This window comes from Neoarius graeffei, chromosome 4, assembly GCF_027579695.1.
Source record: "Neoarius graeffei isolate fNeoGra1 chromosome 4, fNeoGra1.pri, whole genome shotgun sequence".
NCBI classification, from domain to species: domain Eukaryota; kingdom Metazoa; phylum Chordata; class Actinopteri; order Siluriformes; family Ariidae; genus Neoarius; species Neoarius graeffei.
In genome coordinates this window covers 104,916,461-104,942,633 of record NC_083572.1, presented here as the reverse complement: position 1 = coordinate 104,942,633, position 26,173 = coordinate 104,916,461, and the positions used below count along the sequence as shown (strand labels likewise).

General features: G+C 41.2%; 4 non-coding genes across 4 annotated transcripts; 2 read left to right on the top strand and 2 right to left on the bottom strand.

Moving 5' to 3' along the window:
* The first annotated feature begins 10,655 nt into the window (after window positions 1–10,655).
* Window positions 10,656–10,728, top strand: trnaf-gaa (transfer RNA phenylalanine (anticodon GAA)). Its single transcript has one exon. It is a non-coding gene; the product is annotated as a tRNA-Phe (tRNA).
* A 483-nt stretch (window positions 10,729–11,211) lies between these two features.
* Window positions 11,212–11,284, bottom strand: trnaf-gaa (transfer RNA phenylalanine (anticodon GAA)). Its single transcript has one exon. It is a non-coding gene; the product is annotated as a tRNA-Phe (tRNA).
* Window positions 11,285–18,452: 7,168 nt separating this feature from the next.
* On the top strand, window positions 18,453–18,524 carry trnaf-gaa (transfer RNA phenylalanine (anticodon GAA)). Its single transcript has one exon. It is a non-coding gene; the product is annotated as a tRNA-Phe (tRNA).
* Window positions 18,525–25,846: 7,322 nt separating this feature from the next.
* Window positions 25,847–25,918, bottom strand: trnae-cuc (transfer RNA glutamic acid (anticodon CUC)). The gene has a single exon. It is a non-coding gene; the product is annotated as a tRNA-Glu (tRNA).
* Window positions 25,919–26,173: the final 255 nt, after the last annotated feature.

The window sequence follows — 26,173 nt, the reverse complement described above, 5'->3', positions numbered from 1 at the left end:
GGGTGGGATTTGAACAAGCAACCCTGGGATCCAAATACCAACTACCTAACCATTAGGCCACGGCTATCCTCGTTAAGCTATAAGATCTGCATGACATGAAATTATGATTGCTAATGGAAAAAAAACACCTTTTGGAAGCCCTGCCTTGGATCACTTTTGTGTCCCCACCAATGTCAAAATCAAAGTTACTCCCTTGGGTTCTCTGTACCCAATTTGGTGAAAATTCATGAAAAAATGAGGGAGGAGTAGCAATTTAATGCATAAGTGACCTTTGACCTAATTCTGGCAAAGGGTCAAGGTCAGAGGTCAAATGAGTGTAAAAAAAAATATTAAGGTATAAGGGCCATGGAAGACGGCATGAAAGAATTTTGTCTAGCTTGTCCTGCCTGGTATTGTACCAGGTGGACCCATTCATAGCAGTTCCTAAAAAATGTATGATGTCATAAAATGAAGCCATGACATCATGTGACATCATGCAGGATGTGGGGATTACAGACGGTCGCTACCTATAAGCACACCAAGTTCCATCCAGATATCTTGAAAACTAAGCAAGAAATGACCCTTGTCTAACTACGACTACTGAAGTGGAAATGGAATAGGAAAAAAAAAGAAATAAAAAAATAACAGTGACAAAGAAATAGAAAATAGTTGAAAATAATTTTATAATAAAAATGTTCATGGTGGTGTAGTGGTTAGCACTGTCGCCTCACAGCAAGAAGGTACTGGGTTCGAGCCCTGTGGCCGGCGAGGGCCTTTCTGTGTGGAGTTTGCATGTTCTCCCCGTGTCCACGTGGGTTTCCTCCGGGTGCTCCGGTTTCCCCCACAGTCCAAAGACATGCAGGTTAGGTTAACTGGTGACTCTAAATTGACCGTAGATGTGAATGTGAGTGTGAATGGTTGTCTGTGTCAGCCCTGTGATGACCTGGCGACTTGTCCAGGGTGTACCCCGCCTTTCGCCCGTAGTCAGCTGGGATAGGCTCCAGCTTGCCTGCGACCCTGTAGGACAGGATAAAGCGGCTAGAGATAATGAGATGAGACATTATAAAATTAATGCCTGGGCTTAATTTTCCATAAAGTCAAATATGAAGATGATTCCTATCCATTTTGTACACACACACACACCATTATAACAAACAGCCATGCAGTCAGACCTTCAGTCATACACACAGGAGAATCAAACACACATCTATCTAACATTCCCACTGGATCTAAAGTGTTATTTTGTACCCAAATGACTCACACGTTGAGTTTTACTGCATCAATTTCAGTCAGTTACATTACACGTGATTAATAATGTTATCGAAAAGCAAACACAGAATACAGATAAATTTTCAGCAACAGGATCAGAAAAATGATTCGGAAAAAAGAGTCGACTCCTAACATCCATCCATTATCCGTAACCACTTATCCTGTGCAGGGTCACGGGCAAGCTGGAGTCTATCCCAGCTGACTATGGGTGAGAGGCAGGGTACACCCTGGGCGAGAGGCGGGGTACACCCTTAGCCCAGGAGTAATAGGGTTATACCCGGAACAAATTAGTAACAAGCTGAAAATTTCAGAATATGTTCAGAATACCTTTAGGAATAACATACGGTACTAAAAGTCCCCGGAAATCCCCCTTGTGCTCTCTGAGAAATTCAAGATGGCGTCCAAAATGGCCGCCAAATGGAGATCTGCCCATATCTCAGGCCCAAAACAAAATATTAATGCAATTAAAAGGTCAGAATATATGTTTTGTAGGGTAGGAGAGTAAATTCCAACATGTGTGTATTAATTACATTGTGTATTAACATTATATAATAACAATATACACATTATTATAACAGTATATTTGTGTATAGTGTGGATCCATTGGTTACTCGTTTACTCCGTATCATCCTATTCTGTTCACAAAACAACAAACACAATTACTAGGGGTTGGAGCACTTATTTTCATTAATATTAATTAAAGTAAATTGGTGGTGTAAAATGAAAAATGGCATGTTAAAAGGTCATGCTGAGTTCAGTCATTTTTAAAAGGTCATGCTGAGTTTAGTCATTTTTTGTCCGAACACACTGGCATTGCTAGTAGTAAAGACTGGCGCTAGAAACTTAAAGATTAATTTTTTTCCACCCTTAAACAAGCTTGAATAAATTCCCTACTTCATTGATGGTACAACAAAGGTCCAAGCATTACAACTGAGGCACTGAGAAGTGTTTAAGTCTACTCATTGTTTATAAGCAAGAGCTTTTATTGAGGCAGACCTTTTTGTCATGAAAGTCGCCGGAATGTTGAAGTGTACTGAAACAGCTTGCCATTGTAATTTTAGAAGATAGAGTTCTCAAATTTAATTTCCCTTTAATATTTTATCAAAGCTTAAAGATGCACTAAATATTAGGGAAATTGATGTCTAATTGTTGTCTTACATTATGTTCATGTATGTAGGTAGCCTACTAAGCTAATCTGTCAATCATGTCAACCATCAAATTCCATGTAATTTCCACATTAATGACCTTGTAATCTTGGTTAATTTTAATTTTAACAGTGTGACAATGTTGAATTTGCATTGCTTGTATGAGAGAACATATAATTTAACATTTTAATTGCATTTATATTATGTTTTATCCCTGAGATATTGAAAAATCTCCAATCGGCGGCCATTTTGGACGCCATCTTGAATTTCTCAGAGAGCACAAGGTGGATTCCCGGGGACTTTTAGTATGTTATTCCTAAGGGTATTCTGAACATATTCTGAAAAATTCAGCTTGTTACTAATTTGTTCCGGGTTGGACTCAATTTTGAGCTAATGCTCTTGGGCTACCTGGACAAGTCGCCAGGTCATCACAGGGCTGACACATAGAGACAAACAAACATTCACATCTACGGTCAATTTAGAGTCACCAGTTAACCTAGCCTGCATGTCTTTGGACTGTGGGGGAAACCGGAGCACCCGGAGGAAACCCACAGAAATACAGGAAGAACATGCAAACTCCGCAAAGAAAGGCCCTCGTCGGCCACTGGGCTCGAACCCAGAACCTTCTTGCAGTGAGGTGACAGTGCTAACCACTACACCACCGTGCCACCCAAAGCCGAACATTTAACTAAAAAAAGAGTTGATTCGTTCACAAATGACACATCACCAGTGTCCTGATGGATTAAGAAGAAACCTTTATTTGTCACATGCACACTTAATTCCGCTGGATTTAACCCATCTAAAGCAGTGAACACACACCCAGAGCAGGGGGCAGCTACACTACAGTGCCTTGCTCAAGGGCAATTCAGCCCAAGGCCACCTCACATTAACCTAACTACATGCCTTTGAACTGTGGGGGAAAACTAGCAAACCTGGAGGGAACCCACGCTGACACAGAAAGGCCCCCATCGACTGCTGGGCTCGAACCCAGGACCTTCTTGCTGTGAGGCAACAGTGCTAACCACTACACCACCGTGCCACCTGTAGACTTAATATGAACCAACTGATTCCTATTCAGTATCTGCTTTATTCTGAGTTGTTTGTTCCAGATAAATGTTTGTCAGTAGCTTTATCATCACGAAACATTCATCTGATTCAAGAAAACAAACGACTATTGCTTGAACTTGTACTTGCAGTTTTACCAGCTTTTATCATTTACTTTACTTTTACTGGCATGTTCCTTTTCCTAAGATATATTACAACAATAATACAGCTGACTTGGTAACTTTGGGACAGCAGTTATCATGAACAGTTTTGCACTCAAGTTTCCATCAATGAAGAGTTTATAACATCAACGAAATGGACTTCATGTGAAAACTGTTAAAATCACATTGTCTGTTATCACCCAAATGAGGATGGGTTCCCTTTTGAGTCTGGTTCCTCTCGAGGTTTCTTCCTCATGTCGTCTGAGGGAGTTTTTCTTTGCCACCGTCGCCACAGGCTTGCTCATTGGGGATAGATGAGGGATAAAATTAGCTCATGTTTAAAGTCATTAAAATTCTGTAAAGCTGCTTTGCGACAATGTCTATTGTTAAAAGCACTATACAAATAAACTTGGCTTGATATACGTATATTTTCCACACTTATTTTTATTATATATTTTAGATAATGTTATGTAATATAAAATATATTATTTATACACTGCTATTATTTATTTATTACTTTTTTTTTTTACATGGTGGTGTAGTGGTTAGCGCTGTCGCCTCACAGCAAGAAGGTCCGGGTTCGAGCCCCGTGACCAGCGAGGGCCTTTCTGTGCGGAGTTTGCATGTTCTCCCCGTGTCCGCATGGGTTTCCTCCAGGTGCTCCGGTTTCCCCCACAGTCCAAAGACATGCAGGTTAGGTTAACTGGTGACTCTAAATTGGCCGTAGGTGTGAATGTGAGTGTGAATGGTTGTCTGTGTCTATGGCCCTGTCCACACGGCAACGGATTCAGGTGACTCCGATACAATTGCTTATCGTTTAGGCCTGGCGTCCACATGGCACCGGCGTTTTGGGTGCCCAAAATGCAATCTTTTTGAGAATGGGTTCCAGAGTGGAAAGATCTGGCAACGTTGCCGTTGTAAAGTCGTCTGGATGAGTAGAACGGATTTGTTTATGATGACGTCACAACCACATGACTGTGAGTGCTTCACGCCGGGTAGAAGTGTAACGAATATCACCAGGAAAAAGCCTTACAGAGCACTAGTGAGAGTGAAACACGAGCTTGGATATTATTATTATTATTATTATTATTATTATTATTATTATGTTCAGTGTTAGTTCACAGTAGTAATGCAAGAAGCAGAATAGTGACAGTAATAGTGAAGCAAAAATATGCAATTGTACAAACACTGCAGCTCTACAGCAAAATATTCATTTAGGAAATGGTCTGATTCTTAACACCAATAGTGACAATGATCTTCTCATTGCGATGCGATGCGAGTTGTCAACAAATCCTATAACTTGGTTCATGAAACGCGCTTACAAAATATTTTCACTGTGAATATTTATTGTGTAATGGTGCAAAGTGAGAGAGAGAGTTAGGGCAGAGTCAATCCCGCCAGCAAAAATAGGGGAAAAAAGGAGCGATCTCACCTCTTCAGATGTTGGTTTTAGTCCTACAATACATTCCTCAAAAAGGGCGTAGAGGAGCAAATTAATCCATCAACGTGTAGCATTCAATTTATTCTGGACCATTAAAGACGCTGCCTTCCGCATAGAATCATACGTCATCCTCGCCGCCATATTGGATAGGTCAAAGCGGAGAATAAAGATTCATGCGCTGCCTTTAACTGTACCAACAGGTTTACCGTCCAAACGAGATCACATGGGATTACCTTTCACAGGTGAGAAACAACAAATTAATCCATCAACGTGTAGCATTCAATTTATTCCGGACCATTAAAGACGCCGCCTTCCGCGTAGAATCATACGTCATCCTCGCCGCCATATTGGATAGGTCAAAGTGGAGAATAAAGATTAGCTGCGTTTAACTGTACCAACAGGTTTGCCGTCCAAACGAGATCACATGGGATTACCTTTCACAGGTGAGACTGGAAAAATACTTTTCATTGTATTTGGTCATTATAATGTAATTTTACAAACAGATTTTCCTGACTTTGTGGCTAATATGAAGTCTCGCACATAATAGTTTATGCGCACGCGTCCTTACTTCTTCTATTGTTCTGGTGTCTCCGAAGGGACCGTCTTACAGCGCCCCTAGAGGTGTGGCATGTGTATTGCATCGTTTTCAGCAAGCGTTGCGTTGCCATATGGACCTGATATTTTACTGATCGTTGCCCATTTGGACGCGATATATTTTTAAATAACATCTCGTTGCCGTTGTCATGTGTGTCATGTGTGTGTCAGCCTATGTGTCAGCCCTGTGATGACCTGGCGACTTGTCCAGGGTGTACCCCGCCTTTCGCCCGTAGTCAGCTGGGATAGGCTCCAGCTTGCCTGCGACCCTGTAGAACAGGATAAAGCGGCTACAGATAATGAGATGAGGGCTTTTAAAGGCTGAGCTTGAAGTCAGAAAACTACAGTACCATTTTGATCTTGTGTCTTCTCTAACAAGTTCTCAGCACCATCAAACACTCCATTCACATCAGTGCCTTTATTTCTGACCAAAAACATCAGCAAAAAGACAAACAGAGGCAAAAAAAACCCCAATAATAATAATAATGATAATAATTTGGCTTCCATGGAACATTGTCAGTAATACAGCAGCTTTATATCAGCGAATGATGCTCACTGTGACTGTGGGGATGATGACATGATGACAGCTGCATCCTGAATGTTTGATTAGCGAAGCTTAAAATACATCTTCACCCACAGAGAGGAAAAGAAAACATTTCACTGAGAACATTACATCATTTTATATTTACAAACACCTGCAGGATGGGCACGAGCATTCATCCCTCACCTCCCGTCTGTCCCTCCCAGATCACTGAACCATGACGGAGAGTTGGGAGAGAGAGGAGTCACAGACGATTGCTCATTGTATCTGATCTAAATATGACCATGCACTCCATTCAAACAGTTCAAACTCTTTCTTCTCAAATGCCATTTTTAATCTTATCCATCCCATTTCCTGTCATTTTCCTCCTCTTTTCTTTAATGGAGCCCTCCCTTGCTTTTCCTCTTTTCCTTCATCTGCCTCTGCGGGGGAAAGTCACCTTGGAGGAGACAGAGAGAGAGAGAGAGAGAGACATGGGGGAGAGAGAGAGAGGGAGAAAGAGAGATACTGTGGGGGTGGTGGAATGGAATGAGAAACCATGTGGTGCGCTAAAGCATCAAAAACAGGATAAGCTCCAACTGTAAGCAGAATCCTGTACAACTCCTGATGTTACATTACAAACCCATGATACAGGAAATTATAAACTGGCAGAATGACACGTTTAATAGTGCCTGCTACTATTTTTGTCGAAATTATGTAAGTTCATTTCTGATAATTTCATCATCTTTTCTTCCATCTATTGCAGTCTCTTTCTCTCTCTCGCTTACATAGTGCCTTTAACAACACACATCGCCACAAAACAGCTTTACATAAATCCAGATGTAAATTTAGATCCTTATTGAGAAAGCCAGAGGTGAAATCAGTGAGGGAAAAACTCCCAAAGATGACACGAAGAAGAATTTTGTATCAATCTTTATTCAGAAGACCTACATCATTAGGGGTGGGTACCGGTACAGAAAATTCAGGTCCAGGTCCGGACCTGGACCTGATTATAGTAGTGCAGCAGTACTATATCATGTTTTGGGGAGCGAGACACAAGTACAGGTCTCTGTGAGTCCTACAAATTATGTTCAAATTGTATATTAGAATGATATGATTATTTTCAATGCACAAGCAACTAATATGCAGAAATCTCGCGAGATTTTCCGAGATCTCAGCCTTATTCTGCTTTTTTAGACTTATTCTGCTTTTTTAGACTGAAAAAGATCTGGAGATCCTGCAATATATCAAGGAAAACTAAACTTAGGCTCTATAAGACGCTGGTTGTGCCAATCCTGGTATATGGCTGTGAAACGTGGAAAATGAATCAAGGCGATAGTAAGATGATAGACCTTTTCAACAACAAATGTCTTCGAAGAATAATGAAAGTACGTTGGGAAGAACATGTAGCCCTGTGATGACCTGGCGACTTGTCCAGGGTGTACCCCGCCTTTCGCCCGTAGTCAGCTGGGATAGGCTCCAGCTTGCCTGCGACCCTGTAGAACAGGATAAAGCGGCTAGAGATAATGAGATGAGATCATCAGAGCAGACTTGACCTCATTCTTGGCATTACAGTAAGGCAGGTCTACTGGGTTTGAATTAAATGATAGCTGATACATCTCCTAACATTGACTAGCCAGCTGACTACACTAACATTTCCATTGGGACAATGGCTAAGCTTATTTCATTGTTGAGTTGAACATTAATTTAAGTGGCCTAGGGTTAATTTTGAGGGCATATAACAAAAGAATAAGGTTTTAGCAAAAGCTAGGCATTGTGAGGTGGCAATGGGGCTGACGTCACCTCCTCCACTTCCGAGCAGCTGCACCAACATGTCTCTGCTCGCGCTGAGATTCACTTCGCTCGCGCGCGGTAAGTTGTTGTAGGTAACGCCCGGAAAACCCGGAGTGGATTTTCAGTGCTCTGTGTATTCTCTTATCAATCAAGTGGAATGGATTCTTCCACAAAGCAATAGAAACGGCACTGGGTGAACTAATATTTTATGTTAAATGTGGGCGGGTCCAAACGAAGAATTATGAAATGTGAAGGGGACACGCCCCCTTCATATTCAATGGTGGCGATGCCCATGGTTATAAGTTGAGTCTGTGCCAAGAAAAAAAAACTGAACTCTACCAATTCTACCATGAAGAGTCATGAAATATCCAACCAGAATTCTGCCAGAAGCTTGTTCATGGTAAACAAAAAATGTTTATATATATATATATATATATATATATATATATATATATATATATATATATATATATATATAATTTTGACCCTGTGTTGAGTTCAGAAAACCCAAAGAAAATTAAAACTTGTGCACCAAATTCTAGTGTTTTTTTTATTTATTATTAAAGATGTACACTACCGTTCAAAAGTTTGGGGTCACTTTGAAATGTCCTTATTTTTTGAAAGAAAAGCACTGTTCTTTTCAATGAAGATCACTTTAAACTAATCAGAAATCCACTCTATACATTGCTAATGTGGTAAATGACTATTCTAGCTGCAAATGTCTGGTTTTTGGTGCAATATCTCCATAGGTGTATAGAGGCCCATTTCCAGCAACTATCACACAAGGCAAGTTTATTTATATAGCACATTTCATACACAGTGGCAGTTCAATGTGCTTTACAGAAGCAAAAGCAAAACAGTAAACAATAGAAAATAAAATTACATAAAATAAATGGGGAAGAAAAATAAGAATTAAACAATAGTAGAAATAAAATAATAAAATGAAGTAAAAGTTCAGTAAAAAAAAAAAAACAGCAGAATAAAATAGAATAAAAGTTAAGTAAAGTTTGAGTAAATTTTGTAAAGTAAATTTTGTGACCAAAGTCACCTACCTTTTAATTTCCACGCGGTAGTGAAACGTGATGTCATCGGCAGGTTCCCCTTCTTGTGTACCACGTCACGTGTGACGTGGCACAGATTATCAGCAATGGCGGATAGAACACGATTGTCAGCTTCGGAAAAGAAGCGAAGGAAAATAGCAAGTGATGCCCAAAGGAGACGGTCGATGGTGAATATCGGCACAGCAATCGACAAGTGGAAATCGCGTTCTATCCGCCATTGCTGATAATCTGTGAATCATCTGAAAAATCTATCCTGTCTTTAGTCTAGATTTAAAGCTGCCAACAGCAGGGGCATTTTTAATGTCCTCTAGGAGTTGGTTCCATAGCTGCACTGCATAGTAGCTAAAAGCTGCTTCACCACACTTTGTTTTAACAACAGGTTTTACCAGTAAATTTTGCTGCTGCGATCTGGTAGATCTGATTGGGTTCGGCCGCTGAGAGGTAATTGGGCCCTGTACCATTTAGAGATTAGTACACCAGCAGCAATGCTTTAAAGTCAATTCTGTAGCTTACTGGAAGCCAGTGAAGGGAACTTAGAATTGGAGTAATGGTACAATGGTTCTAATGGTACAATGTGTTTGCTCATTGCCTCAGAAGGCTAATGGATGATTAGAAAACCCTTGTACAATCATGTTAGCACAGCTGAAAACAGTCTAGCTCTTTAGAGAAGCTATAAAACTGACCTTCCTTTGAGCAGATTGAGTTTCTGGAGCATCACATTTGTGGGGTCGATTAAATGCTCAAAATGGCCAGAAAAATGTCATCTCATTATCTCCAGCCGCTTTATCCTGTTCTACAGGGTCGCAGGCAAGCTGGAGCCTATCCCAGCTGACTACGGGCGAAAGGCAGGGTATGACCTGTGACAAGTCGCCAGGTCATCACAGGGCTGACACATAGACACAGACAACCATTCACACCTACGGTCAATTTAGAGTCACCAGTTAACCTAACCTGCATGTCTTTGGACTGTGGGGGAAACCGGAGCACCCGGAGGAAACCCACACAGACACAGGGAGAACATGCAAACTCCGCACAGAAAGGCCCTCGCCAGCCACGGGGCTCGAACCCAGACCTTCTTGCTGTGAAGTGACAGCGCTAACCACTACACCACCGTGCCACCCGCCAGAAAAATGTCTTGACTATATTTTCTATTCATTTTACAACTTATGGTGGTAAATAAAAGTGTGACTTTTCATGGGAAACACAAAATTGTCTGGGTGACCCCAAACTTTTGAACGGTAGTGTATGCTGTACAATCATTCTGCCACAGAAAAAGAACAGTTCAAAGAAATTCCTGAAAGCCCAAATATTGCCATGACATCCATATCCAAGATGACATTCATGTCACTGTATGTAAACTTCTGACCACAACTGTACATTTAAAGTTGTAGAACACCAATGAAGCAAGTTTGTTCCTGTCGTGGCTGATATTACTATAGCAGTTATAAACTCATCAGCCTCTCTTCATGTCATAAGTTGGGAAGAAAATAAGACCTGGAAAGTGTGAAGAACTCTTTACTGAAGAAGAACATGTGGAAACCCGAGTTCTAATCTTTGTGGTGATGTTAGACCAGTGATGTATAAAAATATAGACTTGAAATTGTACTCCACAAAATCAAAGGAGGAGCTGGACCGCGTGGCTGCAGCGCCGAAATAGCTCAGTTGGGAGAGCGTTAGACTGAAGATCTAAAGGTCCCTGGTTCGATCCCGGGTTTCGGCAGCTGTGGATGACATTTCCTTTTCTTTAAAATAGTGTACATTTTTAACCACAGTATTTATACCTTTTCTTAACCTCAGTATTTGGTGCTATAATAATTGAGTATTTATTTATCTAATGCAGTATTAGTGTTTGTTTCCTCCTTTTGGGTAGTGTTCTTACAGACAGACAGACAAATTCGATAGATATATTAAACAGTTATTCCACAAACTCGAGTTGTACATGAGCTGATAGCCGTACGACGAGATTGAGTGGAATAACTGTTTTATTCTACCCACATTCACTGGATTTTGAGAAACAGAACCATGGCCGTAAATGAGCAAATAAGTTCATTAATTTATGAAACATGTTAAAAGCAAAAGTGCTGAACTTTATCAGTGATTTAGAAAATTATTAAAGTGTTTTGTGTCAACATGTACTTTCTTACAGGTAGTTGTTGTACTTAAAAAATACTGAAATAAAAACACAACGCCCCAACGTTATTATTGCCGAAACCCGGGATCGAACCAGGGACCTTCAGATCTTCAGTCTAACGCTCTCCCAACTGAGCTATTTCGGCGCAGCGACAATGCATACACAGCGGTGTCCCCTGATGGGGATTAGTATGTAGCACAATTGCAGTTCAAAACATCTCATATTTGCATCCAGTGTTTATTGAATTTCTATAGTTTGATCACCGTAGCCTCAAACTCCTGTTCTTGGATAACTAGAGGTCATACCAAGGTCATCTTCTGCTCTTGTAGCCCATCCACCTTAAAGCAGATACGCAGAATCTTTATTTTTAAATACATTTCTGAGTGGATAGTATCTCCATCCTTGACTCTTGTATGCTGCATAAATGGGAATAAAAAAATATATTTTTGAGAGTTAATATCGACCACAAAATTGGCATTCGAGCTGCCCCGCTGAGCCAGCCAGCCCTGAGTGTGTGACGTCACTGCAGTAACCGGTTTTAAAGCCGAGGCCTTTTACAGCTATAGACCAAAGTCATGTAAATAATAATTTATGGTGAAAGTAAGGAATACTGTTACTGACTTGTTCAGCTAAGAATGATTTGACTTCATTGATTGTGGGTTGACTCTCATTAAAACAGGATGGGTGTTATAACTGATGCAACATACATGTACATGCATGCATTTTCACTGATAAAATGTAAAAGGCTAATTAAACAATCAGATGAACTGAGACAATCACATTCTGAAGCAAATTAAATAATCTTATACCGGTAGCTTAAACACACAATACAAGTTACATGTATTAATCTAAACACAGGTAAACAATGTGTTTTTGTTGTTTTATATCCAAATGAGAGTCGGAGCTTACCCGTCTGTGTTCTCGCTTCTTGAAGGCCGATATTGTGGCCGATTGATTTGAAACAATCTGACTTTCAGTTGTTCATTCAGTTCTCCGTTCATTCGCCTCTTCCACATAAGGGCGAGATGGCAGCAACATCCAGTGAAGAAATCAGATGGCTGGTCTACTCATTCTCCATTTTCTCCATACTGAGTACTCCGCCATTACTGCTCGGCTCAGGCAATTACTAAAACCCGGGACGGGATGTCACCGGTTTTAGCAACAACCGCGAGGAGGTCACTGCCCAAGCGATATGTCCTGTCCCGTTCCATCCTGGGTTTTACCAACAACCCTTGGCTCACACTCCGGGAGAACTGGTGCAACTGAACTTACTTTCCTTTTCAAAAATAAATAAAATAAATACTTTCCTTTTCTTGTAGTTTTATTTAATTGTTGGTACTACACCCTCTTTTGGTACAGGCTTATAGCCAACGCTCTTCAACAGATCAGAGGTCTCATATGAGTCTTCAGTAAAATGTGCAGAGCAGAGGAGAGACCACTTCATAGGCTCCCAATGTGCCTGTGAACGTTTCACAAAACGCATCCAAATCTTTGCAGTTTGAACATTCTTGGGCCACGAATGCAACATAAATCCACCTTCTGTCGTGTTGCTGGCACATCTACGTGGCATGGCAATAAATTAGCTCAAAATGGAGGATCAGAGTTGCAGTCAGCTCTGTGTTTTAGTATAGCTGAAATGGCGATGAGACCGATAGACTTCCTGCTGTGACGTTACAGACGTCAAGGTCGTTCACTCAGACCGCTACCTATATAAATCACTTTAATCATAAAAATTACTATATTAGATTTATTGTTAATGCTTAAAACTATTCCTGTGCCATTCTTGAGGTCTCAAGGCATTTATAAACGAAAGTGAGGCCATGGTTTTGCGTATATGCTTTAAGGACTGCTGTCTTGTGTGTTCAGAGATGCTTTTCTGCTCACCACACTTGTAAAGGTCAAGGTCAAGGTTCTTTATTGTCATTTGCATGTTTCACATGTAAACGAAATTTGTGCCTCAGGGCCAGCAGCGTATATAAATAGAAGAATTAAAATTAAAAATAAATATAAAAATAGAATAGAAAATAGTGCAACCGTGATTAAAAAGTGTTCAGGTGAACAGTAAAAAAAAAAATGTGCAAAATGCAAAATGAGGGGAGTGGGGGGGCAGCATCAGAGCTTAGGCTTAGTGTTCATTAGTCTCACAGCTTCTGGGAAGAAGCTGCGCTGGAGCCTTGATGTTTTGGCCCTGATGCTGCAGTCTTTTTCCTGAGGGGAGGAGGCTGAATAGTCTGTGTGCTGGGTGGGTGGAGTCACCCATGATGTGGGCCGCTCTGCTCCTGCACCAGCTGTTGAAGATGTCTTCTATGGACAGCAGGCTGCAACGGGTGATCTTCTGTGCTGTGCGCACCACTCGCTGCAGAGCGTTCCTGTCCACAGCTGAGCAGTTTCCATACCAGGAGGTGATGAAGGAGGTCAGTGTGCTCTCCACCACACACCTGTAGAAGGCTCCCAGGACCGCAGGGCTGTCTGGCCTGCCTTAGCCTCCTCAAAAATTAAACGTGTTGGTGGGCCTTCTTGACCATGCTGGCTGTGTTCGTGGTCCACTTCAAGTCGCTAGAGATGTAGACCCCCAGGTACTTGATGCTGTGGACCATCTCTACAGCTTCTCCTCCAATGTACAGGAGGGAGGGGGTGTGGTCACCTCTCCTGAAGTCCACAACCATCTCCTTTGTTTTCCCCACACTGATGCAGAGATTGCTGTCCCTGCACCAGTCCACCAGGCCCTCCACCTCCTGTCTGTACGCTGACTCGTCGCCATGGGATATCTGTCCCACCACCGCCGTGTCGTCCGTGAACTTCACAATACGACTGCCCGGTGCTCTGGTTTCACAAAGACTTGCAGGTTAGGTTAATTGGTGGCTCTAAATTGACTGTAGGTGTGAATGGTTGTTTGTGTCTGTCAGCCCTGTGATGATCTGGTGACTTGTCCAGGGTATACCTCACCCATAGTCAGCTGGGATAGGCTCCAGCTTGCCCATTAACCTGTACAGGATAAGTGGTTACAGATAATGGATGGATTTTTATTATTATATTTGTTAAGAATCTCATCATATTGATATAACTGTCCATTCCTGTAAAATGGCTGTGCTCTGAAAATAAATAGTTAAAAAAAAGACATATTTGGGATCTTCAATATTCTAAATTAGAATATTTTAAATAAGATAATGATGAAGGAGCTGCATATTATTTCCCAAGATGATAACTAAAGGAATTACTATGTTACATTCCAGGTTAATTAACATCATATTATGTATGACAGATATTTCTCCCAGGGCGGCACGGTGGTGTAGTGGTTAGCGCTCACAGCAAGAAGGTCCTGGGTTCGAGCCCTGGGGCCGGCGAGGGCCTTTCTGTGTGGAGTTTGCATGTTCTCCCCGTGTCTGCGTGGGTTTCCTCCGGGTGCTCCGGTTTCCCCCACAGTCCAAAGACATGCAGGTTAGGTTAACTGGTGACTCTAAATTGACCGTAGGTGTGAATGTGAGTGTGAATGGTTGTCTGTGTCTATGTGTCAGCCCTGTGATGACCTGGCGACTTGTCCAGGGTGTACCCCGCGTTTCACCCGTAGTCAGCTGGGATAGGATCCAGCTTGCCTGCGACCCTGTAGAAGGATAAAGCGGCTTGAGATAATGAGATGAGATGAGATATTTCTCCCAAAGGAGTTTTTCATCATTGTAAATGAGCAAATTAGTTCATTAATTTATGAAACACATTAAAAGCAAAAGTGCTGAACTTTATCAGTGATTTAGAAAAGTATTAAAGTGTTTTGTGTCAACATGTACTTTCTTACAGGTAGTTGTTGTACTGAAAATACTGAAATAAAAGCACAACGTTCCAAAGAGCCACTTTGTTTTCTTGCTGCTGAAACCCGGCATCAAACTAGGGACCTTTACCGCTCTCCCAACTGAGCTATTTCAGCACTATAACAATACAGGACTGCACAATTGCAGTTCAAAATATTTCACATTTGCATCCAGTGTTTCTTAAATTTCTATATTTTGATCACTGTAGCCTCAAACGCCATTTAAACTCTATTGAAAAATAAAAAAGATATGTTCTTACCATTAAATACCTTCATTCCATACTTTATTGGGTTGTGTTTTCAAGTCGAGTTTTTATTTCGTCCTCGGTTGATTCAGCAACGTGCTCCGCCATTTTGTTTTTCTCTACTCATAGTGTATGAGCTGATAGCCTAGTAGTAGAGTAGCCAATCAGAGTGCTTGCTCATATCCAGTGAATGTGGATAGAATAAACAGACATTATTCATAATGCATTATTCATAATACACTTCTCATTAATTTCTCCACACGAGACGACACGTGAATCCTGACATCCCATAATATTTGCTCAGATTTATTACTACTGATCTCCTGGCATTTACACATACACACACAGACAGACAGACAGAGTGGTCTGTCGAGTTTATACAGAATGGTGTGCAAAACAAAAAACATCAATTGAGCAACAGTTCTGTGTGTGGATACTGATAGAAAAAGAAAGGTCAGAGAAAAATTGCCAGATTGGTTTGAGCTGGCGCTGTCGCCTCACAGCAAGAAGGTCCTGGGTTCGAGCCCCGGGCCAGCGAGGGCCTTTCTGTGCGGAGTTTGCATGTTCTCCCCGTGTTCGCGTGGGTTTCCTCCGGGTGCTCCGGTTTCCCCCACAGTCCAAAGACATGCAGGTTAGGTTAACTGGTGACTCTAAATTGAGCGTAGGTGTGAATGTGAGTGTGAATGGTTGTCTGTGTCTATGTGTCAGCCCTGTGATGACCTGGCGACTTGTCCAGGGTGTACCCCGCCTTTCACCCGTAGTCAGCTGGGATAGGCTCCAGCTTGCCTGCGACCCTGTAGAAGGATAAAGCGGCTAGAGATAATGAGATGAGATGAGATGGTTTGAGCTGCCAGAAAGGATGAAGTAACTCATACAATCACTCTTTAAGCCATCTCCAGTAAGCTCCGACTCTCATTTGGATAAAAAAACAACAAAAACACATTACCTGTGTTTAGATTAAGACATGTAACTTGTATTGTGTAATTAAGCTACCGGTATAAGATTATTTAATTTGCTTCAGAATGTGATTGTCTCAGTTCATCTGATTATTTTCTTAGCCTTTTACGTTTTATCAGTGAAAATGCATGCATGTACATGTACAACCCCAATTCCAAAAAAGTTGGGACAAAGTACAAATTATAAATAAAAATGGAATGCAATAATTTACAAATCTCAAAAACTGATATTGTATTCACAATAGAACATAGACAACATATCAAATGTCGAAAGTGAGACATTTTGAAATTTCATGCCAAATATTGGCTCATTTGAAATTTCATGACAGAAACACATCTCAAAAAAGTTGGGACAGGAGCAATAAGAGGCTGGAAAAGTTAAAGGTACAAAAAAGGAACAGCTGGAGGACCAAATTGCAACTCATTAGGTCAATTGGCAATAGGTCATTAACATGACTGGGTATAAAAAGAGCATCTTGGAGTGGCAGCGGCTCTCAGAAGTAAAGATGGGAAGAGGATCACCAATCCCCCTAATTCTGCGCCGACAAATAGTGGAGCAATATCAGAAAGGAGTTTGACAGTGTAAAATTGCAAAGAGTTTGAACATATCATCATCTACAGTGCATAATATCATCAAAAGATTCAGAGAATCTGGAAGAATCTCTGTGCGTAAGGGTCAAGGCCGGAAAACCATACTGGGTGCCCGTGATCTTCGGGCCCTTAGATGGCACTGCATCACATACAGGCATGCTTCTGTATTGGAAATCACAAAATGGGCTCAGGAATATTTCCAGAGAACATTATCTGTGAACACAATTCACCGAGCCATCCGCCGTTGCCAGCTAAAACTCTATAGTTCAAAGAAGAAGCCGTATCTAAACATGATCCAGAAGTGCAGACGTCTTCTCTGGGCCAAGGCTCATTTAAAATGGACTGTGGCAAAGTGGAAAACTGTTCTGTGGTCAGACGCATCAAAATTTGAAGTTCTTTATGGAAATCAGGGACGCCGTGTCATCCGGACTAAAGAGGAGAAGGACGACCCGAGTTGTTATCAGCGCTCAGTTCAGAAGCCTGCATCTCTGATGGTATGGGGTTGCATTGGTGCGTGTGGCATGGGCAGCTTACACATCTGGAAAGACACCATCAATGCTGAAAGGTATATCCAGGTTCTAGAGCAACGTATGCTCCCATCCAGACGACGTCTCTTTCAGGGAAGACCTTGCATTTTCCAACATGACAATGCCAAACCACATACTGCATCAATTACAGCATCATGGCTGCGTAGAAGAAGGGTCCGGGTACTGAACTGGCCAGCCTGCAGTCCAGATCTTTCACCCATAGAAAACATTTGGCGCATCATAAAACGGAAGATACGACAAAAAAGACCTAAGACAGTTGAGCAACTAGAATCCTACATTAGACAAGAATGGGTTAACATTCCTATCCCTAAACTTGAGCAACTTGTCTCCTCAGTCCCCAGACGTTTACAGACTGTTGTAAAGAGAAAAGGGGATGTCTCACAGTGGGAAACATGGCCTTGTCCCAACTTTTTTGAGATGTGTTGTTGTCATGAAATTTAAAATCACCTCATTTTTCTCTTTAAATGATACATTTTCTCAGTTTAAACATTTGATATGTCATCTATGTTCTATTCTGAATAAAATATGGAATTTTGAAACTTCCACATCATTGCATTCCGTTTTTATTTACAATTTGTACTTTGTCCCAACTTTTTTGGAATCGGGGTTGTATGTTGCATCAGTTATAACACCCATCCTGTTTTAATGAGAGTCAACCCACAATCAATGAAGTTAAATCAGTCTTAGTTGAGCGAGTCGGTAACGGTATTTCTTACTTTCACCATAAATTTTTATTTCTATGACTTTGGTCTATAGCTGTAAAAGGCCTCGGCCTTAAAACCAGTTACCGCAGTGATGTCACACAGTCAGGGCTGGCTGGCTCAGCGGGGCAGCTCGAATGCCAATTTTGCGGTCGATTTTAACTCTCAAAAATATATTTTTTTATTCCCATTTATGCAGCATACAAGAGTCAAGGATGGAGATACTATCCACTCAGAAATGTATTTAAAAATAAAGATTCTGCATATCTGCTTTAAGGTGGATGGGCTACAAGAGCAGAAGATGACCTTGGTATGACCTCTAGTCATCCAAGAACAGGAGTTTGAGGCTACAGTGATCAAACTATAGAAATTCAATAAACACTGGATGCAAATATGAGATGTTTTGAACTGCAATTGTGCTACATACTAATCACCATCAGGGGACACCGCTGTGCATGTATTGTCGCTGCGCCGAAATAGCTCAGTTGGGAGAGCGTTAGACTGAAGATCTGAAGGTCATGGTTCGATCCCGGGTTTCGGCAATAATAACGTTGGGGCGTTGTGTTTTTATTTCAGTATTTTTTAAGTACAACAACTACCTGTAAGAAAGTACATGTTGACACAAAACACTTTAATAATTTTCTAAATCACTGATAAAGTTCAGCACTTTTGCTTTTAACATGTTTCATAAATTAATGAACTTATTTGCTTATTTGCAATGATGAAAAACTCCTTTGGGAGAAATATCTGTCATACATAATATGATATTAATTAACATGGAATGTAACATAATAATTCCTTTAGTTATCATCATGGGAAATAATATGCAGCTCCTTCATCATTATCTTATTTTAAATATTCTAATTTAGAATATTGAAGATCCCAAATATGTCTTTTTTTTTTTTTTTACTATTTATTTTCAGAGCATTTTACATCATCTCTAGTTGCTTTATCCCGTTCTACAGGGTCGCAGGCAAGCTGGAGCCTATCCCAGCTGACTATGGGCGAAAGGCGGGGTACACCCTGGACAAGTCGCCAGGTCATCACAGGGCTGACACATAGACACAGACAACCATTCACACTCACATTCACACCTACGGTCAATTTAGAGTCACCAGTTAACCTAACCTGCATGTCTTTGGACTGTGGGGGAAACCGGAGCACCCGGAGGAAACCCACGTGGACATGGGGAGAACATGCAAACTCCGCACAGAAAGGCCCCTGTTGGCCACTGGACTTGAACCCAGAACCTTCTTGCTGTAAGGCAACAGTGCTATCCACTACACCACCAGTATTTGAGAGATAGAGGGTTGTTTGTTTTGGAAATTGTAAATTCTATTGCAAGCCACACTGTAATAAACTTGGGTACGACATCAATTTTAATATGTGAGGACTTTACGATGACACAATTTAATGAATCATAGGCTACGATGCAAAAATCATCAGCGTGTCATCCATCTGTAGTGTCACAGTGGGAAACACTAAGCAAGAAAATATGATTTGGTGCCAGTGTCACGTTCATCAGTGTGGCCATTTCATCCTGCATTTCTTTTGCTTGGTTATCAGACGTACATCGTTTCAGGAATCACATGGTCCTCTTAAATTGTTGACACTGTCAGAATTTTGTTCCAGGCTACCTTTGGCCACAAGACTGTGATAATCACAATCTCTGAACCTCTCTGAAAGTGCTCTCTCACATGAGGCCACCTTTTTGGAACCGCAACCAAAGATATTACCATGTTTCTGTCACGCTGGTCATCATTTGTCTGGGACAGCCCAAAATGTGGTGAGCAGAAAAGCATCTCAGAACATACAGCACATCAAACCTTGAGATGGATGGGCTGCAGCAGCAGAAGACCACATGAGGTTTCACTCCTGTCAGACAAGAACAGGAATCTGAGGCTATCATGGGGACAGACTCACCCAAACTGGACAGGTAAGGACTGGGAAAAGATTTGGGAGGTGTCATGGTTTACCAGTTGTAAAAAAATTACTGTTAGAGTCACCTTTTTTGTATAACACATTTCCTCCTCTCACAAACATCATTAATTAATTCAAATCAATTTTGTTCCTTTGTTAATTGAGTGCAAATGTGATTTTGACATCAGCTGTACTACCTACTCATCACCAGCAGAGGTCAGCACTGGACAACAATTAGATCAGAAGCCTCTGGATATGCCTGGACTTCACTGGAGAGCTCATGAAGAGTCTGAGTAAAAGGTGAAACTTTAAGCAATCTCAGCAATTTCATAAGGAAGTCTCTCTCTCATGGTGCTTTTAACAACACACATTGCCACAAAGCAGCTTTACATAAATCCAGATGTAAATTTAAATCCTTATTGAGAAAGCCAGAGGTGAAATCAGTGAGGAAAAACTCAACTCAAAAAGGTTCATAATAATAATATAGAAATATTAAAAAATGTATAATAACTGGGGAAAATTAGAAAATAAATGAAGAGAACTTCATCCTAGAAATGGGATAGCAAACGAGAAGACATTATAGATTCAGGGAAAGACAGGATACTGAATGAAATGCTCTCTCTCTCACACACACACACACGTTATACTCATCTCATTATCTCTAGCCGCTTTATCCTGTTCTACAGGGTCGCAGGCAAGCTGGAGCCTATCCCAGCTGACTACGGGCGAAAGGCGGGGTACACCCTGGACAAGTCGCCAGGTCATCACAGGACTGACACATAGACACAGACAACCATTCACACTCACATTCACACCTACGCTCAATTTAGAGTCACCAGTTAACCTAACCTGCATGTCTTTGGACTGTGGGGGAAACCGGAGCACCCGGAGGAAACCCACGTGGACACGGGGAGAACATGCAAACTCCGCACAGAAAGGCCCTTGCCAGCCACGGGGCTCGAACCCGGACCTTCTTGTTGTGAGGCGACACCACCGTGCTGCCACACATTATACTAAGATAGAAAAATACAATGTTTTTACCATCTATACAAAAAAAAAAAACTCGCACATATTAAACATAAAAATAGGCTACTAGACTCCATTTGCAGTTATAAATACACCTTACCCCGGGCAGGGTCCCATTATAAATTAAGGGGTTCTTAAGAAAAGGTTTTCTTATGGTTTCTTATTTGTTATACATTTCTAATCATTAGAATAGATAAATATTGATAAAAGATTTAAAAAAATCATCATCTTCATCATAATCTTCCTCTTCTTTTTCTTCTTCTTCATCATCACCATCATCTTCATCTGGTTCCTCATCATCAAGAAGTTCTTCTTCTTCTTCATCTTGTTGGCTTTTTATCTGTCTTGGAGAACCTCACTGATTTTTTTTCTTTAGGTATCCATTGTTATGACTTGTAATTAGTAAGCATACATTTTAGAGATTATTTTAATGACTTCAGTGCAAAAATGCAAGCAGATGTAACACGGTGAGACAGTAATCCTCTTGTAGCATTAGAGTACGCCACAAATCCTTACACGCTCACTGCTGCCTCGACTAAATTCACTGTGGTAAAACATGATCTGTGACCTAAAAGTGCCACCATATAACTCTCCTTTTACACCCTGCACTTTACACCCAGCTGTAATTAGCATAATCAGGCTTGGATCATGGCAAAATGCCCAGAGACACCCAGGTGAATTACCATAGCTGATTAGTCGATTTGGTGCATTTTGTGAATCATCATTAATGTTTGCACAACAGTAATTACATTTCTCAAAACGATGTGTACAAACTGTAAAACCTGTAAGAGCATGTAACTAGATCAAAATGCTTAGTTTATGACTCAAAAGAAAATATTGAGGTCAGTGAAACTGTCAGTGCCGTCAGAATGACGAGTCCTTGCACCATTGTTTATGAACAAGATTGTCAAAATGCTGAGTCATTTTATCGATACAACAGTTTGCTCTGGAAGTATTTTCTAATGAAACTGTGACTAGGATTTTGGAAACACTGACTGAAAATGCACAAGGCAGCACTTTTTTCTGTGTGGTATAACGATGTCAATACGACAAAGTTGCACATTACTGTGTGTGCGTGGGGGGATTGATTGCAAGAGACTGGATATGTAACTGCTGAAAAAGTTAATGCGGGCTAAAATAGAAAGGTGTCAGTATTAACTTTTTCAGCAGTTTGTGCTACAGTAGCTCTTCTGTGGGATTGGACCATATGGGCAAGCCTTCGACACCCATGACCCTGTCGCCGGTTCACTGGTTGTCCTTTGGATCCTTGGACCACTTTTGTTCGGTACTAACCACTGCATACTGGGAATACCCCACAAGATGGACCATTTTGGAGATGTTCATACCCAGTCATCTCTCCATGACAATTTAGCCCTTGTCAAAGTCACTCAGATCGTTACACTTGCCCATTTTTTTCCTGCCTGCAACACTGTTCTCTTGCTGCCTAATACCAATATATCCCACCGCTTGACAGGTGCCACTGTAATGAGATAATCAATGTCATTCACTTCTTCACCTGTCAGTGGCTTTAATGTTATGGCTGATCGGTGTCAAGTCAAGTCAAGTTTATTTGTATAGCGCTTTTAACAGCAAACATTGTCGCAAAGCAGCTTTACAGAATTTGAACGACTTAAAACATGAGCTAATTTTATCCCTAATCTATCCCCAATGAGCAAGCCTGTGGCGACGGTGGCAAGGAAAAACTCCCTCAGACGACATGAGAAAGAAACCTCAAGAGGAATCAGACTCAAAAGGGAACCCATCCTCATTTGGGCAACAGACAACATGACTATAACAGTTTTAACATGAAGTCAGTTTCGTTGATGTTATAAACTCTTCATTGATGGAAACTTGAGTGCAAAACTGTTCATGACAACTGCAGTCCTAAAGTTAGCAAGTCAACTGTAGTCCTCAGCCATAAAAGCATTACTGTAAAAGTCCAGAGTGTCGTCCAAGTGTGACTTTCAACTGTCCATATGGGGCCGTCCTCCACAGGAGTGATGTGATGAGACTCCAACCAGACACAGGGCACCAGGATGGATTAGGCAGGTCCGAGGAGCAGAAGAGGTCAGCATCTCGATCCCAGGACTGACATGTAACTCAGAGAGACAGATGGGGGGGGGGGGGGAGAAAACACAGGTTGTTAGGTATGCCCAATGTCACCTGAATAACTAGGAACAGTATACATATTGCACTGAGTACAAGCAGGGACTCTGGCAAAACTAACTATGACAGCATAACTAAAAGGGGAGAACCAGAAGGTAACACAGGCATGAGGGAGCCCTGGGACATAAAACAGCAGCCAGGACACCATCAACAAACTCGAGTTAGCAAGTGAGTGGGGACTGACAGCATCCATACATCCCAGTTTACCAAAACACTCCATGTCTGAGGACCCTCAATATCTACTCCTTTACCTCAAACACCATTAACAAAAGGCTTGACGAAACAGATATGTTTTCAGCCTAGACTTAAATGCTGAGTCTGTGTCCGATTCCTGAACATTACTTGGAAGGAAGTTTACCAAAACACTCCATGTCTGAGGACCCTCAAGATCTACTCCTTTACCTCAAACACCATTAACAAAAGGCTTGACGAAACAGATGTGTTTTCAGCCTAGACTTAAACACTGAGACTGTGTCTGATTCCCAAACACTACTTGGAAGGCTGTTCCATAACTGTAGGGCTTTGTAAGAAAAGGCTCTGCCCCCTGATGTAGCCTTCACTATACGAGGTACCAGCAGATAGCCTGCACCTTTTGATCTAAGTAGGCGTGGCGGGTCATAGAGGACCATAAGTTCACTCAGGTACTGTGGAACAAGACCATTTAGTGCTTTAAAGGTCAATAGTAGTATTTTATAATCAATACAAAATTTGATTGGGAGCCAGTGCAGTGTGGATAAGACAGGGGTGATGTGGTCATATTTTCTAGTTCTAGTAAGGACTCTTGCTGCTGCATTTTGAACTAACTGGAGCTTGTTTATGCACTTATTGGAACATCCAGACAGTAAGGCATTACAATAATCCAACCTGGAGGCAAAAAAAGCATGAACTAGTTTTTCCATGTCATGTAGTGACATTAAATTTCTTATCTTAGCAATATTTTGGAGATGAAAGAAAGCTATCTGGATAATGTTATCAATGTGAGTTTTGAATGAAAGACTGGGGTCAATAATCACTCCGAGGTCTTTTACTGCTGCATGTGAAGAAACAGAAAGGCCATCCAGAGTTACTGTGTAATCAGAAAACTTACTTCTAGCTGCATGTGGTCCGAGTACAAGTACTTCAGTCTTGTCAGAGTTAAGCAGAAGGTAGTTAATAAGCATCCAGGGTCTAATATCCTTCACAGATTCCTCAGTTCTATTAAGCTGGTGTCTCTCATCAGGTTTTGCAGAAACATACAACTGTGTGTCATCAGCATAACAGTGGAAACTAATACAGTGTTTACAAATAATATCACCCAGAGGTAACATATATAAAGAAAAAGCAGTGGACCCAAGGCAGAACCTTGTGGAACACCAAACTTTACCTCAGTATGTCTAGAAAAATCACCATTTACATCAACATACTGATAGCGATCAGTTAAATAAGAGCTGAGCCAGGAGAGGGCTGTTCCCTTAACTCTCACAACATTTTCTAGTCTATCCAGAAGAATGGAATGATCAATGGTATCAAACGCTGCACTAAGGTCAAGCAACACAAGCAGCGAGACACAGCCCTGATCAGACGCCAACAGTAGGTCGTTTACTACTTTAACCAGAGCTGTCTCTGTGCTGTGATTAGGTCTAAATCCTGACTGATACATTTCATGGACGTTATTCCTATGTAAATATGAGCATAACTGCTGTGCCACAGCTTTTTCTAGGATCTTGGAGATAAAGGGGAGGTTTGATATTGGCCGATAATTGAACAGCTGACAGGGATATCAAGGTCAGGCTTTTTAATCAGGGGTTTGATAACTGCTAGTTTAAAGGATTTGGTTACATAGCCAATCGTAAGAGAAGAATTTATTATTTTTAGAAGCGACAGTCATTCATGAATGTGATGAGTCATTTGTGAATATGGGTCGTTTGTGAACATGATGGATCGTTTATGAACATGATGGGTCATTTGTGAACGTTATGAGTCGTTTGTGAACGTGATTGCATCAGTTATGAATGTGTCGGCTCATTGGCTTGGCTCTTTTAGGTTGTTTTAGGAGTGTACTCACATTTATATTTTAGTAAATATCAGCAATACACTTTCACAATGTAATTTAATCAAAACATCACTGAAGAGAACAATCACTTGTCAAAAATAATGCAAACTTTAAGGCAGTAACTCGTTTATGAGCCGAAAGAGTTTCACATTTAATCAATCAACTGGAGGAGTTTCATTTTTAATCAGTAGGCTGGAAAGGTTTCACTTTGAATTAATAACCTGGTCCGGACATTTCCATTTCATTTTAATTCCTTGTGGAAAATGTTGTATTTCATGTGTGTATGGACATATATATAGTAAAAGGTAAAAGTGTAAAGTATTATTTACTTAGGTTTTAAAAAAAACCCTTTATTATTCATCGCATGCACACTTCAAGCACAGTGAAATTCATCCTCTGCATTTAACGCATCTGAAGCAGTGAACACATGCACACACTCAGAGCAGTGGGCAGCTACACTAGAGTGCCCGGGGAGCAGTCAGGGGTTCGGTACCTTGCTCAAGGGCACTTCAGCCCAAGGCCGCCCCACATCAACCTAACTGCATGTCTTTGGACTGTGGGAGAAACTGGAGCACCCGGAGGAAACCCACACAGACACGGAGAGAACATGCAAACTCCACACAGAAAGGCCCTCGCCGGCCGCTGGGTTTGAACCTTCTTCCTGTGAGGCGACTGTGCTAACCACTACGCCACTAAAAACACACCCCCAAGCCAAGACCTTTCCCTGGCCAGGAATCGAACCCGGGCCGCGGCGGTGAGAGCACCAAATCCTAGCCACTAGACCACCAGGGACTCATGGAAGATAGATCACTGATGAACTTTTCTCAGCTCAGGAAACAGATTGTGGGTTGGAGAAAAAAAAACCCACTTATGTTTCATAGACAGTCAAGAATAATAAAAACATGGATTATGAGTGTTGATCTTCATATTCTTTATTATCTTCGAGATTCTTATTGCTCAATCTCATCAGACGTCTATGTTAATAATTATCCTCCTGTAACCAGCAGCAGTCTGTGCCATGTATAATCTCTGTGTTAATAATTGTAG